Genomic DNA, 16,141 nt, shown 5'->3' on the forward strand with positions numbered 1-16,141 from the left:
ACGATCATCGAGGTACCGTTTGAGAGAATAGCTACGGACCTAGTAGGCCCAGTACCGAAGTCCGCTAGGGGACACCAACACATCTTGGTTGTCCTTGATTACGCCACTCAGTACCCGGAGGCAGTGCCACTGTGACGTACATAGGCGAAACTTATAGCTAAAGAGCTAATGGAGATGTTCTCCCGAGTGGGGCTACCTAAAGAGCTCCTTACTGACCAGGGGACCCCTTTTATGTCCAAGGTCATGAGGGAACTCTGTAAGTTGCTGCTTATTAAACAGTTACGGACGTCCGTGTACCATCCACAAACAGACGGACTAGTTGAAAGGTTTAACAAAACTCTAAAAACCATGTTAAAAATTGTGGTGTCCAAAGATGGAAAGGATTGGGATCTTCTTCTGTCCTATCTCATGTTCGCAGTGCGAGAGGTGCCCCAGGCCCCTACTGGGTTCTCACCCTTCGAATTGCTACATGGAAGACATCCTCGTGGCTTGTGGGATGTAGCGAAAGAGGCGTGGGAACAACAACCCACTCCGCATAAAAGCGTCCTTGAATATGTTACCAAGATGCAACAGCGGATGGAGACCGTTTTGCCTCTTGTCAGGGAGCATATGGAGGCCGCTCAGCGAGCCCAGAGTCGGATCTATACTCAGCAGGCTCAGATCCGGATCTTTAACCTGGGTGATCGGGTTTTGGTTCTGGTGCTGACCGTGGACAGTAAGTTCCTAGCCAGGTGGCAGGGGCCCTACGAGGTACGTGAAAAAATTGGAGAGGTAAATTACAAGGTACACCAGCCGGGGAGGCGAAAGCTGGAGCAGGTTTACCATGTTAATTTACTAAAACCTTGGAAAGATAGGGAAACCTGTACGGAAGACAGCCCGCGACCAGGTTTTCTAGGGGAAGAGGTTCCGGCTCTTATGTCTGATGTAAGGGAAGCGGTTTCCACAATAAAAATTGCTGACGGCCTCTCCTCTAAACAGGCTGAGGAGACCAGTGAGTTCGTTAGTTGGAACACGGATGTGTTCTCGGACCTCCCTGGACGCACTTCCATAATCCAACATGACATTTTCACTGAGCCTCAGGCAAAAGTCAGGTTAAAGCCATACCGGGTGCCCGAGGCTCGGCGAAAAGCCATCTCGGAGGAAGTGCAGCTCATGCTGCGGTTATACGTCATTGAGGAATCTAAAAGTGAGTGGGCCAGTCCTATAGTCTTAATTTCCAAGCCAGACGGGACGTTACGATTTTGTACTTTGGGCAGGTCACCTGATTTTTGGAAATTAAACGAAATATCTAAGTTTGATGCATATCCCATGCTTGGGGTAGATGAACTTATTGAGAGGTTAGGCCAAGCCAGGTATTTTTCTGTTTTGGACCTCACCAAAGGGTACTGGTAGGTACCCTTGACGGAGGCTGCCAAAGAGAAAACTGCCTTCGGTGCACCAGAGGGACTGTACCAATATAAGGTGTTACCCTTTGGCCTGCATGGCGCCCCCGCCACTTTTCAACATCTAATGGATATTGTACTTCGTCCACATCGGCGGTACGCCTCGGCTTACCTGGACGATATTATCATTCACAGTACCGACTGGGAAAGTCACCAGACCAAAGTACAGGCCGTAGTGGACTCCCTTCGAAAGGCGGGACTAACAGCTAACCCAAAGAAATGTGCGATAGGGTTAGAGGAGACTAAGTACCTTGAGTATGTCATTGGGCGCAGAGTCATCAAACCCCAAGTAAACAAAATAGAGGCGATACGGAATTGGCCCCGACCTGCCACCTCTAGACAAGTAAAGTCGTTCCTGGGAATGATAGGCTATTATATGAGGTTTGTCCCCCATTTTGCCACTTTAGCGGCTCCGTTGACAGGGCTCTTAAAGGGACGGAAGTCCGTGATAGCCAGCGGAGACCCGGTACAGTATAGTGGAGAAAGAGTGCCTGGCCATTAAGTGGGCACTCGAGTCTCTCTGCTATTATCTGTTGGGCAGGAAGTTCCATCTGGTGACCGACCACTCCCCTCTTCTTTTTTTCAATTATCTTTTTATAATTTTTTATGATAAAGATGTTAACAGATGAGGTAGGTCATCAAACAATAGTAAGCATACATGGTATTTGGCTCGTTCTTGCCGACCACTCCCCTCTCAAGTGGATGAGCCAGGCCAAAGAGAGGAATGCTCGGGTAACCAGGTGGTTCTTGTCTCTACAGAACTTTAAGTTTACAGTAGAACACAGGGAAGGCCAGTTACACGGAAACGCAGATGCCCTGTCCCGAGTACACCGTCTGGCGTGTGTTCACCCCTCAGGGTTGAACAAAGGGGGGAGGTATGTAGGCAGGCGCAAGGGTCCGTCATTGACGGAAGGTACGTGTGACCGAGGTTCCTGGCCTCGGTGAGATAGGAACCGGTAAGCTACTTCCGCCGGCTAGATCGGGATGTTGGGGCTCGGATGCTGATGCCCATAATGGGTAATGCTGTGCGCAGGCGCGGTGATTCGGATGCATGGCGCAGATGCGGCATTTCAGACTGAACGGAGGAGGTTATCAGAAGAACCTAGGGCAGGCCAGAGTGGTGAAAGGGGAGGGGTTTCAGATGAATAGCGACGAGGGGCCTGGGCACCGGCCGCTTGAAGGCCGCCCCTGGGCACCTTTAGACCTAATTTGCATATTGAATAAAAGTGTTTTTTTGAAGAAAATAAGCGACGGCCAGCTAAACAGTAAGTAGCATTCACATATGGAGACTATAATGCTGATAATGGTGTTAGTGTTCTATAACGGTAAGTATAGGTTGTGGTGTCTCACAGGGTGAAGTAATTGAGGGTATATATGTGTCTCCCAGGTTCTTAGCATATGCTGAAGAAAGTTATTTAGGAAAGGGTTAAAAAAAAACTAAGACTGGGTCCTGATGAGCTGCACCTGGGGAGTTGCTAGAAAACTGGGCTGTCAACACACTTGCTCAGAACTTCCTGGGAGTGAGAGAAGCCACATCTCACTGAGGGACCCTGAAGGTCCAGAGCCTGCAAACTGCAAGTATCACAGGTTGCTGTTCAGACAGCGTGCTTATTTTGGGTGGACTGAGGATAGCTCATCCACGTCCTAGAGAGGGACCTATTGTTTAGTTAGAGCCTGGACAAGGTTAGGTGTTCCGTTTATGTTTTTGTGTTTTAATGCAACCTGTGAAATAAAGCTGGCAGGACGCCAGTTGAAATGCACTTCTGTCTCCTGAGGTCTCCTTCTGCGAAATAATCTGACTAATCCCCCTACCTTTTCACCTCTGGAAAGGTGAGCTAAATAACGGACTGCCACAATTGGTGGAGGATGCGGGCAACGACACCTCAGAAAAGCTGAATGCTGCAGTGCTGTGTGGGAACTTAAAGGGCCAGAAGCCCGTTTGCTCAGTGGAACAGGTGCTGCTGAATACTTTAAAAAAAAAAACTGTGTGGAATTAAAGGGGGCTTGCTGCTGGAAATTTTTCTGGTCCTTGAACAGCTGGTTGCTAAGGGTAACGCCTGAATACAAATTGTTTCTGGACTTGGGAACAGGTATATGTCCTGGGTAAAACCTGCTACATTGCTGCAGAGAAAGACTCCTGACATGGAGGATATGTTAAAGGCTTTGCTGCAAGCCACCGCAGCCCAGCAACATGCAAACAAAGTGCAGCAAGAAGCTAATCGGCAGACAGAGGATCTGGCGCGGTCTATGGCAATGCAACTTACCACTCTAACCGAGATGCAAAACAAAGATCGTGTTGCTTTGACTGAGGTGGTGCAGCGCTTTGCAGACCAGACCCCTTGGTCGACTGAAATTGGTCCCATGGGGAAGAAGGACATATGTGCTGGGAACTACCTACAAAAGATGGCTGCCACGGATGACGTGGAGGCTTATTTGATGACCTTTGAGCGCACCGCTGAGCGTGAAAGATGGCCACTAGATCAGTGGGCGGGGTTGATAGCCCCCTTTCTGAGTGGAGAGGCTCAGAAGTCTTATTATGATTTGGATCCTGCCGACGCTCAGGATTACTGTAAGCTGAAAGCGGAGATTTTGGCCCATCTGGGAGTTACTTTGTCGGTTCGGGCCCAAAGAGTGCACCATTGGGTTTTTCAGGCAGACAAACCAGCTCGCTCCCAAATGTACGACCTGGTACACTTAACCAAGAAGTGGTTACAACCAGATGTTCTATCGGCTCCAGAGGTTGTCCAACGTGTGGTAATGGACAGATATCTTAGAGCCCTTCCACCTGAAATATGCAAGTGGGTTACCCACGGTGACCCTAACAGCGCAGATGAATTGGTCTCTCTGGTAGAAAGATATGCTGCGGCAAAGGACCTGTTACAAAAGCCCCGCCTAACCCAGGAAAGTACCCGGCAGGGGGGTACTCCTGCGAGGGGTGGGGCCCCTAACAGGGACACAAGGGCCAAAGCTGAACTCTGGCCGGAACGCTCTGAAAGGTCCAAGTCTGACTTTCTGAGACCAGAACCTATCAAATGCTTCCGTTGTAGGGGACCAGGACATATTGCTGCTAACTGTCCGTTAAACTCAGAGCCCATGCAGTGTGATATGAGTGCTATGCCAAATACGAAATCGATGTTTGCCCAGGGGGTTTGTTCTATTGGGACCCCTGAAAAGGTCAATAAACATCTGTGTCCTGTTTCAGTAGAGGGAAGAGAGGTGCAGGCTCTCCTGGATACTGGCAGTATGATCACGTTAGTCAAAGCCAGTTTGGTAAACTCCGATAGCTTACAGACCCAGTCAGTAGGGGTCACCTGTATTCATGGGGAAACTCGCGAGTATAATACGGCATGTGTTGCCATAGGAACTGTGCTCAACCAGGTAACCTGTCAGGTAGCGATAATACCCACTCTCATGTATGACGTAATACTGGGAGGGATTTTCCTTTTTTCTGGGAATTGTGGGAAAAAAGGGTCAAAGAGCCAACAGTGGTTACGATCTCTGGAGAAAGGGCAACAGGAGTCACAGAACCGGAGCTTCTTCATGAGGTTCTGTCATCTCCTGATAAGGCAGTGTTTCCTTTTGATGTAATGTCAGGGGACACCGAAACCACTGATGTAAGTGGGGAGCCAGAGGAGAGGGTTGAAAATGTCTTAGCGGATATAAAGGTTTCACGCGACAATTTTGCCACAGCGCAGCTGAATGACCCTACTTTGGTGTTCTGGTTTGCCCAGATGTCATGCTTGCTTATCCCCATATCGCGATGCAAAATAACTTACTGTATCAGGTAGACAAGCAAGGTGAAGACATCGTAGAACAACTGATAGTTCCCAAGCCATTTAGGAAGATGGTCTTGGATCTAGCACATGGTCATTTGTTGGGGGGACATCTGGGGATGGAAAAGACAAAAGAACGAATTTTAATGCGTTTTTTTTGGCCAGGGCTAGTAGCAGAGGTACGAGATTACTGTGCATCTTGTCCCGAGTGCCAATATACATCTCCGTCCCCTAACTTTAGAAGCCCATTGGTACCCTTACCCATTGTGGAAGTGCCATTCGAACGAATAGCTATGGATCTGGTAGGCCCTATAGTGAAATCAGCTCGCGGACATCAGTACATACTGGTGATCCTAGACTACGCCACCAGATATCCAGAAGCTATTCCATTAAGAAATATGACGGCAAAGACCATAGCCAAGGAGTTGGTCCTGGTGTTCAGTAGGGTTGGGATCCCTAAAGAGATCTTAACGGATCAGGGCACCCCATTTATGTCCAGGGTGACCAAAGAATTATGTCGGCTATTCAGGGTGAAGCATATCCGAACCTCACTCTACCATCCGCAAACGGATGGATTGGTGGAAAGATTCAATAAAACTCTGAAAAACATGTTAAGAAAGGTGATTGCCAAGGATGGTAGGGATTGGGATTGCCTACTTCCCTATTTACTGTTTGCCATACGAGAAGTACCACAATCGTCTACGGGGTTTTCACCCTTTGAACTTCTGTATGGCAGGCAGCCCCGAGGGCTACTCGACATAGCTAAAGAGACGTGGGAGCACGAATCTACCCCGTACCGCAGTATAATTGAGCATGTGTCACAGATGCAGGACCGGATCAAGGCAGTTATGCCCTTGGTTCGAGAACATATGCAGCAAGCCCAACAGGCCCAAAGTAGAATATATAACCGGGGTGCGAAACTGCGTCATTTTAGTGCTTGTATTGGACCGGGTGCTTGTATTAATACCCACAGTAGAGAGCAAATTCTTAGCAAAATGGCAAGGGCCCTTCACAATTGTTAAAAAGATAAGCGAGGTGAACTATCTAGTTCATCAGCCCGGGAAGAGAAAGCCCGAACAGAACTATCATATTAACTTGATGAAGCCCTGGAAAGATAGGGAAGCTCTGGTGGTAAACTCGGTAACACGAAGCTACACCGTACCTGAGGTTAGAATTGCTGAGTCCCTGTTTCCCCATCAGAAACAGGAATCACAGGAATTCGTTATGAGAAATAACGATTTCTTCTCAGAACTCCCAGGCCTCACTCATGTGATAAAACACGATATTGTCACAGAACCGAGTGTTAAGGTGAAGATTAAGCCCTACCGGGTCCCCGAAGCGAGGCGCGAGGTCATTACCCAAGAGATTAACAAGATGTTAGACCTAGGGGTAATAGAAGAGTCCGTAAGTGAGTGGTCTAGTCCCATCGTTTTAATTCCCAAACCTGATGGGTCCATAAGGTTCTGTAATGACTATCGCCAGTTAAACTTGGTCTCAAAGTTTGACGCCTACCCAATGGCGAGAGTAGACGAACTAATAGACAAGCTGGGTAGTGCTCGGTACTTAACAACATTGGACTTAACTAAAGGGTACTGGCAAATTCCGCTAACTGAAAGGGCCAAGGAAAAGACGGCTTTTTCTGCACCCAGTGGTCATTTCCAATACACTAGGATGCCATTTGGCCTCCATGGTGCCCCGGCGACTTTTCAGCGTATGATGGATAGGATCCTAAGGCCACATATTGGTTATACATCAGCATATCTGGATGATGTAATAATTTACAGTAGCGACTGGGAGTCTCGCCTACAAAAAGTGCAGGCGGTCGTGGATTCACTAAGACAGGCGGGTCTCACCGCAAACCCTAAAAAGTGTGCCATCGGCTTGGAAGAAGCCAAGTATTTGGGATACACTATTGGGCGAGGTCTGATCAAACCCCAGCTAAACAAAATAGACTCAATACAAAACTGGCCTAGACCCCTAAACAAGAAGCAAGTGAGGTCGTTTTTGGGAATTGCAGGGTATTACAGAAGGTTTATCCCTAATTTTGCATCTATGGCGGTTCCCTTAACCGATCTTACAAAAGGAAAAAATTCGGTGATGATAAAATGGACCCCAGAGGCCGAGAGGGCGTTCCAATCCTTGAAACAAGCCCTGTGCTCCCAGCCGGTACTGGTATGTCCGGATTTTCATAAACCCTTCTCACTGCAAACCGATGCTTCGGAGGCTGGGTTAGGAGCAGTGTTATCACAAATAATTGATGGGGAAGAACACCCTGTCTTATACATAAGTCAGAAGCTGAATGACCATGAAAAGAGGTATGCCACTGTAGAGAAAGAGGCTTTGGCCATTAAATGGGCCCTGGACGCTCTCAAATACTACCTACTGGGCAGACAATTCACCCTCATCACAGACCATGCACCCCTAAAGTGGATGCAGAATAACAAGGAAAAGAATAGTAGGGTTACCAGGTGGTTTCTGTCCCTCCAGCCTTTTAGGTTCACAGTACAGCACCGAGCAGGCAGCCTCCAGGGAAATGTAGATGGTTTGTCTCGTACTTACTGTTTGTCAAGCCAGGGTGCCCCAACCCATAGGTTAGTGCAAAAGGGGGGGAAATGTGGTGTCTCACAGGGTTAAGTAATTGAGGGTATATATGTGTCTCCCAGGTTCTTAGCATATGCTGAAGAAAGTTATTTAGGAAAGGGTTAAAAAAAAAATAAGACTGGGTCCTGATGAGCTGCAACTGGGGAGTTGCTAGAAAACTGGGCTGTCAACACACTTGCTCAGAACTTCCTGGGAGTGAGAGAAGCCACATCTCACTGAGGGACCCTGAAGGTCCAGAGCCTGCAAACTGCAAGTATCACAGGTTGCTGTTCAGACAGCGTGCTTATTTTGGGTGGACTGAGGATAGCTCATCCACGTCCTAGAGAGGGACCTATTGTTTAGTTAGAGCCTGGACAAGGCTAGGTGTTCCGTTTATGTTTTTGTGTTTTAATGCAACCTGTGAAATAAAGCTGGCAGGACGCCAGTTGAAATGCACTTCTGTCTCCTGAGGTCTCCTTCTGCGAAATAATCTGACTAATCCCCCTACCTTTTCACCTCTGGAAAGGTGAGCTAAATAACGGACTGACCCAAGGTGAAAGACTCCCTTTAAAGTGAAAGTCATTTATTGCCTGCATTTATCGCTGTTACATTTAAATTGAAAGTCATTAATTTCTGCATTTGTCAATATTGCATTTAAAGTGAAAGGACTTTTAATATTTGTATTGATTGTTATAGCATTTAAAGTAAAATATCTGAGCTTAGTATTAACATGTCACCGTTAGTGGATACAAAGATAGATAGAATAGAGGAGGAAGAGCCTGTCTGAGGTCGAAGAGTATGATGCAGCATTAGTCTTGCCTCAAACAAATATAGCCCAAACAGATGAACTAAGACGTTCATCACGTGCCAGAAAACCGACCCCAAAGATACTGGAAAATTTGGAGCAAAAAGCAGCACTGAAAGGAAAAAAGTTCGCCAGAATGTATGAGAAGTGGAAATCATACATTAAAGACATTCGTAGAGAGCTAAAGCAAGAAAATATAAAAAGGAACTTGAGTGATATGGTAGAGACGGTAGAAGAATCTGAATCAGAGCTTATGGCAGCATATGTCAACCTGCAGTCACTTACGACACCTTCCCAGGATATTGTAAGGAACATGGACACATGTACTGCGGTCACTAAAGATTTAGTAAAGCTCACGAGAGAACTATTATCTGCAGCAAACTATGATGAAGTTAAAGCAAGAAGTAGAATGAACAAGCTTTTTATGAGAGACTATGCTAGGTCCTTAGGGGGAACCGCAATCTCAAGTGTGACTTCCTTCGCTAGCAGAATTGACACCCACATATCAGAGTCCTCAAATACTTCAGCCAAAAGGAAGGAATTAGCTGAACAACTTGCTGTCAAGAAAGCAGAAATTGAGATGGAAGCTGCCATCGAGGCGCAGCGTCAACTGATGGCTGAAAAGGATGCACAACGCCATCAGATGGAAGCTGAAATGGATGCACAACGCCATCAGATGGAAACTGAAATGGATGCACAACGCCATCAGATGAAAGCTGAAATGGATGCCAACGCCATCAGATGGAAGCTGAAATGGATGCACAACGCCATCAGATGGAAGCTGAAATGGAGGCACAGCTCCATCAAATGGAAGCTGAATTGAAAAGTCTGGAAAGGCAGAAAGAAATTAAGATCATAGAAGCCAGACTCAGAGTACATGAAGAGGATATGAGTCAGAGTAGTCATAGGTTCAAATCTGTACTAAGTGAAGAAAAAGACTCCTACTTTCCTTCATATGCCCAGGAGAATGGAAGGAAATCTCCAGCATGTAGTGAAGAAATAAGTTATTATCCTTCCATCCCTGCTCATAAAAACAAAGAGAGGCCTAGTCCAGTGTTAGGAAAAAGGTGTGTGAATTTACCCTCTATCTTTACCAGAAAAGATAAAGAATTAGAACCGGATGATTATATTCCTAGATGTCTCGGCAATGTTCAGGAGAGTGTTACAACTATTGTCCCAACAGGACAACAGAAAACAGTCCTCGCTAGACTTCCCGTGCCGGAACCCACTGTATTTTCAGGAGACTTACTGAAGTTTATAGAGTGGAAGGCAAGTTTTAAAAAAGATCATTGAGCATCATTGCTTCAGTCCAATCGACAAGTTATTCTACTTTCAGAGATATATTGGTGGGGAAGCAAAGAAAGTTCTTGAAGGTAACTTCTATAGAAAAGATGAAGAAGCCTACAAGCAAGCTTGGGAAAAATTAAATGCAAGATATGGTCATCCTTTCTTAGTACAAAGTGCCTTTAGAGAGAAATTGAATAACTGGCCTAAAATAGGTCCTAAACACTTCAGACTCCAAGAGTACGGTGATTTCCTGCAAGCATGCAGCAATGCCATCCCACACGTTCATGGACTGGAAGTACTGAACGACTATCTAGAAAACCACAGGATGCTAACTAAGCTACTGTACCTGAAGAAGTGGCTTCTAGATGGAATCGCTATGTGACTGAACAGTTAGATCTAGGCAAGAACTTCCCAAGTTTTAAAGAGTTCTCTAAGTTTGTCAATAAGGAAGCACGGATAGCATGTAATCCAGTGACAGCATCTTATGTCTTAAAGTCCTTAGAAGAAAGGCCTGCAAGAGAGATAAGACTTGCAAGAGCAACTAGCTTTGCAACCAATACAGCAGCTAAAGGTCCAGATACCTACGAGAGCAAGTTCAAAGCCACTACTGGGATCAGTAGAAAGACAGAATCGGCAAATCTTCAGACTACCTTCAAGTGTATGCTCTGTGGAGAGAACCACTCCATACACAAGTGCCAACAATTGAAGGCGAAGTCCCCAGAAGAAAATAAAAAATTTGTACTGGATAACCAACTGTGTTTTGGATGTCTAAGAAAAGGCCATGTCACTAAGGAGTGTAAGAAAAAGGCCACATGCAGCGTTTGCAAAGGACGCTATCCTACACCACTACATAAAGAACGTCCAAAGAAAGATAAATCCTCAATACCTAAAGATACTGAGGAAGGAAAGAAAGTATCTGTATTCTCTTGCAGAGTGAGGGAGGGAGAGAGCAATGGCACATCAATGGTTGTACCAGTGTGCATTTCAAATCCTAAAAGGAGGAACAAAAAGGTATATGCCTATGCGCTACTGGATGCCCAGAGTGACGTCACCTTCATTGATCAAGAAGTCTGCAAGAAATTACAAGTGGCTACAGAACCAGTGATGCTCAAATTCACCACAATGAGACACATTAGTGAACAGTCAAAGGGTCAAAATACTAAGAGTTAGAGGACTTCATTCAAACTGCACATTAGATCTACCTCCAGCTTATACAAAAGACGATATACCTCTAGATCGAGATCGCATACCTACCTTTGAAACAGTCAATGAATAGGAGCACCTATCTGTCATATGTAATGAAATGTCCCTGCTGAAAGAGTTTGGTGTTGGACTGTTGATAGGTTACGATTGTCCCAAAGCCTTGGTACCACAAAAGGTAATCACAGGAGGAAACGGTTAACCAGATGCTGTTCAAACTGATCTAGGATGGGGTGTTGTTGGAGGAAAACAGCAGATCGCAAACTGAAGACAGGTGACAGGATTGTGTCATCGAATATCTGTCCAAGAGTTACCAACTGTCAGTCCAGCGAAAGTAATTAAGATCCTTGAATCCGACTTTGCAGATATTAGTTCTAAAGAAAAGAGTGTATCTCAAGAAGACATAAAGTTCGGACGCACTCTAGAAGAAAGTATTCAGCAGAATCAACAAGGTCATCTTGAAATGCCCTTACCTTTTAGGGAAGGACCTTGTCTGCCAAATAACAGAAATCTTGCCCTAACAAAATTGAAATGTTTGAAGAAAAAGATGGGAAGAGATGCAAATTCAAGCAGGATTATTTGAAATTCATGGAAGGCATCCTCGAAGAAGGACATGCAGAGAAAGTTAATAACAAACATAAAGAAGGAGAAGTGTGGTACATCCCACATCAAGGTGTTTACCACTCAAAGAAACCAGATAAAATTAGAATAGTATTTGATTTCTCAGCAAAGTATGATGGTGTTGCATTGAACAATCATCTACTAAAAGGACCAGATCTTACAAACACTCTGCCTCGAGTACTCTGTAGATTCAGAAAGTATCCCGTAGCGGTCATGTGCGATGTTGAAAAGATGTTCCACCAGTTTCATGTGAAGAATGAAGATAGAGACTTCCTGAGGTTCCTACGGTGGGAGGACGAAGATTCAGATACAGAGCCAGCAGAATACAGAATGAAAAAACACTTGTTTGGAGCAGCATCGTCAGCAGGTTGCGCCAATTATGGTATGAAGTACCTGGCCAATCAGAATGAAAAGGATTGCCCATCAGCTGCAAATTTTCTGAAAAAAAACTTTTATGTAGATGATGGTCTTATGTCTAGAGTCCACAGAATCTGCAATTAAACTAGTGAAAGAAAGCCAAGATTTATGACCAAGAGGAAACCTGCACCTTCACAAATTCATCTCAAACAACAGAGAGGTACTGGAATCCATCAGTTACTCTGAACGAGCAGCAACAATGAAGAATGTAGATCTCAATTATAATCATCTTCCAGTTCAGAACGTACTTGGATTGGGATGGAATGTAGAAAACAAATTCTTCTTTGAAGTATCTATTGAAGAGAAAGTTGCAACTAGACGAACCATTCTTTCCGCAGTGGCTTCTATATTTGATCCATTGGGATTCTTGGCCCCAGCAATCCTCAGAGCAAAAGAAATACTACAAGAATTATGTAGACAGAAAGAAGTTGGGATGGGACGAGCCCATACCTGAACATTTATGGCCATGGTGGGAGAGTTGGATAAGAGACTTGCGAAACTTGAGAGAAGTTCGAATACCCAGATGTTTTGTACCTCATGATTTCGGAAAGAACAAGAAAATAGAACTTCATCATTTTTTAGATGCCAGTAGTTATGGTTATGGTCAGTGCTCCTACATCAGAGTAATAGGAGAAGGAAAGATACACTGTGAACTGGTTATGGGGAAGGCCAGAGTTGCACCTACTAGTATTTAGACAATACCAAGATTTGAACTCACAGCAGCTGTTGTTTCAGCATCATTAAGCAAGTTTTCTGGGAGAAGAATTGGAATTGAAAATAGATGAAGAATATTTTTGGACAGACTCACAAGTTGTCCTAGGATACATAAACAACGAAGCTCGAAGATTCCATATCTTTGTTGCCAACAGAGTTGAGAAAATTCAGGAAATAAATCCAGAACATTGGCATCACATTGACACAAAGCATAACCCAGCAGATTATGCTTCAAGAGGCCAAAATGTAACGGAATTGAAAAATTCAAATTGGTTCACCGGTCCAGAGTTCCTTTGGGAAAAGGAAATCACGGCCAGTAAAGGTTACACAGAATTGTCTATGGGTGATCAGGAAGTAAAAGTTGTACAAACATTGATCACAGCTGCCAAGTGTCAAGATGATATACTAGAAAAACTAGCCAGATGTTCAAAATGGCATACAGTCATAAACGTAGTAGCTCGAATTCAACGTTTGGCAAAGGGAATCAGAAAGAAAGAATTGTTGAATGTAGAAGAAAGAATGAAAGCTGAAGAAACAGTCATAAGACTCATGGGGGCAAATGACACACTTTAATACTAACTAGGTCGTTAAATAAATAATTGACACTAACAACATAGTGGAGGAAATGGCCGCTGTGCTTTATTAAGGGTCACTTAAAATATTTTACAACCATAAATAAATAAATTAATTAATTTAAAATACCATAATAACCGATACCAGAAGACCAATGATAAATTAACCATATAAGGACCAAGATCCACTCAGCATGAGCTGAGCGACACTACCCCTCTAATAAAGCCCAGCGACAGATGATACAGTGAAAAAATAAGGGAAGGGGGGTGGGACGCTGGTCAGCTCTTCAGGCACTTCTGAGCCAGCTCCACCGAACCTGGGAATATAAAGGGGAACAGATTGCCGCCGCTAAACAAACAAATCAGGGAGCTGGAAATCTCCCCCAGCAACCGGCAGCAACCAATCAGCTGCCCTCTTGACTCTCAGCAGCTGGAATCTTCGAGAATGCAGGTAAGACGATTTCTGAGGTGATTTTACCTGAATTAGAAAAAAGGGCGGGAAAAGAGGTACAGGGAAGAGAAACAAGGCCCCTAAACAACCCCAACTTTGAGCCTACCTAAGGTGTCATAGCCCCCATGTCTCCCCCCAAGCTAAACGCTCTGGAGGGGTTAATTCATTCAACAGAGATTCTACAGTAAAGAGTTGAAGAGACTTAGTCAAGAACCTAAAAGGCTTCTAAACAACCACCCATTGTACAAGCTTAATCTTGTTCTGCAGGATGGTATACTGAAGGTGGGAGGGAGACTGAAAAATGCATTGTTACCTAGCAGAGTGAAGCATCCAGCAATTCTACCCAAAAACTCTACCATCACAAGATTGATTATTGATCACTACCACAACATATCCTTGCATCAAGGAAAAAGCTTTACCCAAAGCTGTTTGAGAGAAGGTGGTTACTGGATTGTGAAAGGGAGCAAAGTTATAGCAAAGTATATAAGTAAATGTGTAGTCTGCAGAAAGGCACGTAGACCAACTGAAGAGCAAAGAATAGCAGATTTACCGGCAGATCGTGTAAACCCATCACCACCATTTCTTTATAGCGGAATGGATTGTTTTGGCCCATTCATCACCAAACAGAACCGCAAGGAGTACAAGAGATATGGACTAATATTTACATGTCTGAGCTCTAGAGCAATTCACCTGGAAATGTTAGAGGATATGTCAACTGATGCATTCATCAATGCCTTAAGATGTTTCATTGCCATTTGAGGTACCGTCAGAGAGCATAGATCTGACCAAGGATCTAATTTTGTCGGAGCAAAGAATGAATTGAAGAAAGCTCTAAAAGACAAATTTTTGAGAGTATTTGTTAGAGAAACAGTGTAATTTTCATATGAATGCTCCACATGCAAGCCATACAGGAGGAGTTTGGGAAAGACAAATCAGAACTGTAAGAAATGTGTTAAGTTCTGTGTTATAAATAAAGGCCGGAAGAATAGATGATGCTTCACTTAGGACCCTATTCTATGAAGTAATGTCTATTGTTAACAGTCGTCCACTTACAGTTGATAACATCAGCGATCCAACAAGTTTGGACCCTTTAACTCCCAACCATCTACTTCACCTTAAGTTTGATTACATACAACCACTGCCTGGCAAGTTTACCAAAGAGGATTTATATGCTAAAAGGACATGGCGAAGAGTTCAATATCTACCAGAACAGTTTGGGAATAGATGGAGGAAAGAGTTCTTAGCCAATCTTATGCTAATAAGTAAATGGCAAACACCCAGAAGAAATGTCCAAGTTGGTGACATAGTGTTAGTGAAAGAAGAAGATTTACCTAGAAGTCAATGGAAATTGGCCAAAGTTCTAGAAGTTCAAAAGGATGAAGACAAACTAGTAAGAAGAGTGTTGTTACAAATAGGAGACTCAAAAATTGACAAAAAAGGAAAACGTCTCACTACTCCACTCAAGTTGGAACGTCCTATATAGAAGTTAGTTGTTCTACTTGAGAGTGATAAAAGACACTTGGAAGTTGAGAACCTGATGGAAAATTCCTCAAATTCATGTTCAAGTCCTACCAGTAAGAACATAGAATTATAGGTCATTTGGTGGGAGTGTAGCTGGCCAGCTAGGACCTGTCCTAGGTTGCTAGTATAGCTTCTATGTGTATACAGCTAAACCTGCCAATAGCCTTAATACAGTTCCTATGTTTATGTGTTAAAGACAAAAGAAGAATTATTTACTGTGACATCATGTTTTGGATGTTATATAACTGTTATATTTTGTGTTCACAGAAGCAGGAAAAGATAATATGCCTTTAAGATTCATTTTGCAATGTAAGGTAATCTCAGTGACACAGCAGAAACAGAAAGCATAGAGTTAATCTGTTGTTGCTGGGCAGAAGTCTAGACCAATCACAGCCAGCTTCTCATACAGCAAGAGTTTTCCCCAATCACAGCCAGCCCAGCCTCACAGACAGCCTGTCTGGGAAGTCCCCCAGCTCCTGCTGCTAGAATCATTATTCACCAGAGACAGGAGCTGAAGAGACATTCACTCCACTAAGTGCTGAGTTTTTTTGGGAACAAGAGGCCAAAAATAGGTAGTTAAAACAGTTATATAATGTTCATATAGTTAGTATTGTGTTTTGAACTGTATACTGAACTAGACATATATGTGTTTACTTACAGTTCCACCAATTGCAAATACAATTGTAAACCACAAAGTTCACAAATTCAAATTACCAGAAAAACCAATTGCAACCATACAAATTCAATTGCAAAGTACA

This window comes from Bufo bufo, chromosome 3 (genome assembly GCF_905171765.1).
Source record: "Bufo bufo chromosome 3, aBufBuf1.1, whole genome shotgun sequence".
In the NCBI taxonomy this organism is placed as follows: domain Eukaryota; kingdom Metazoa; phylum Chordata; class Amphibia; order Anura; family Bufonidae; genus Bufo; species Bufo bufo.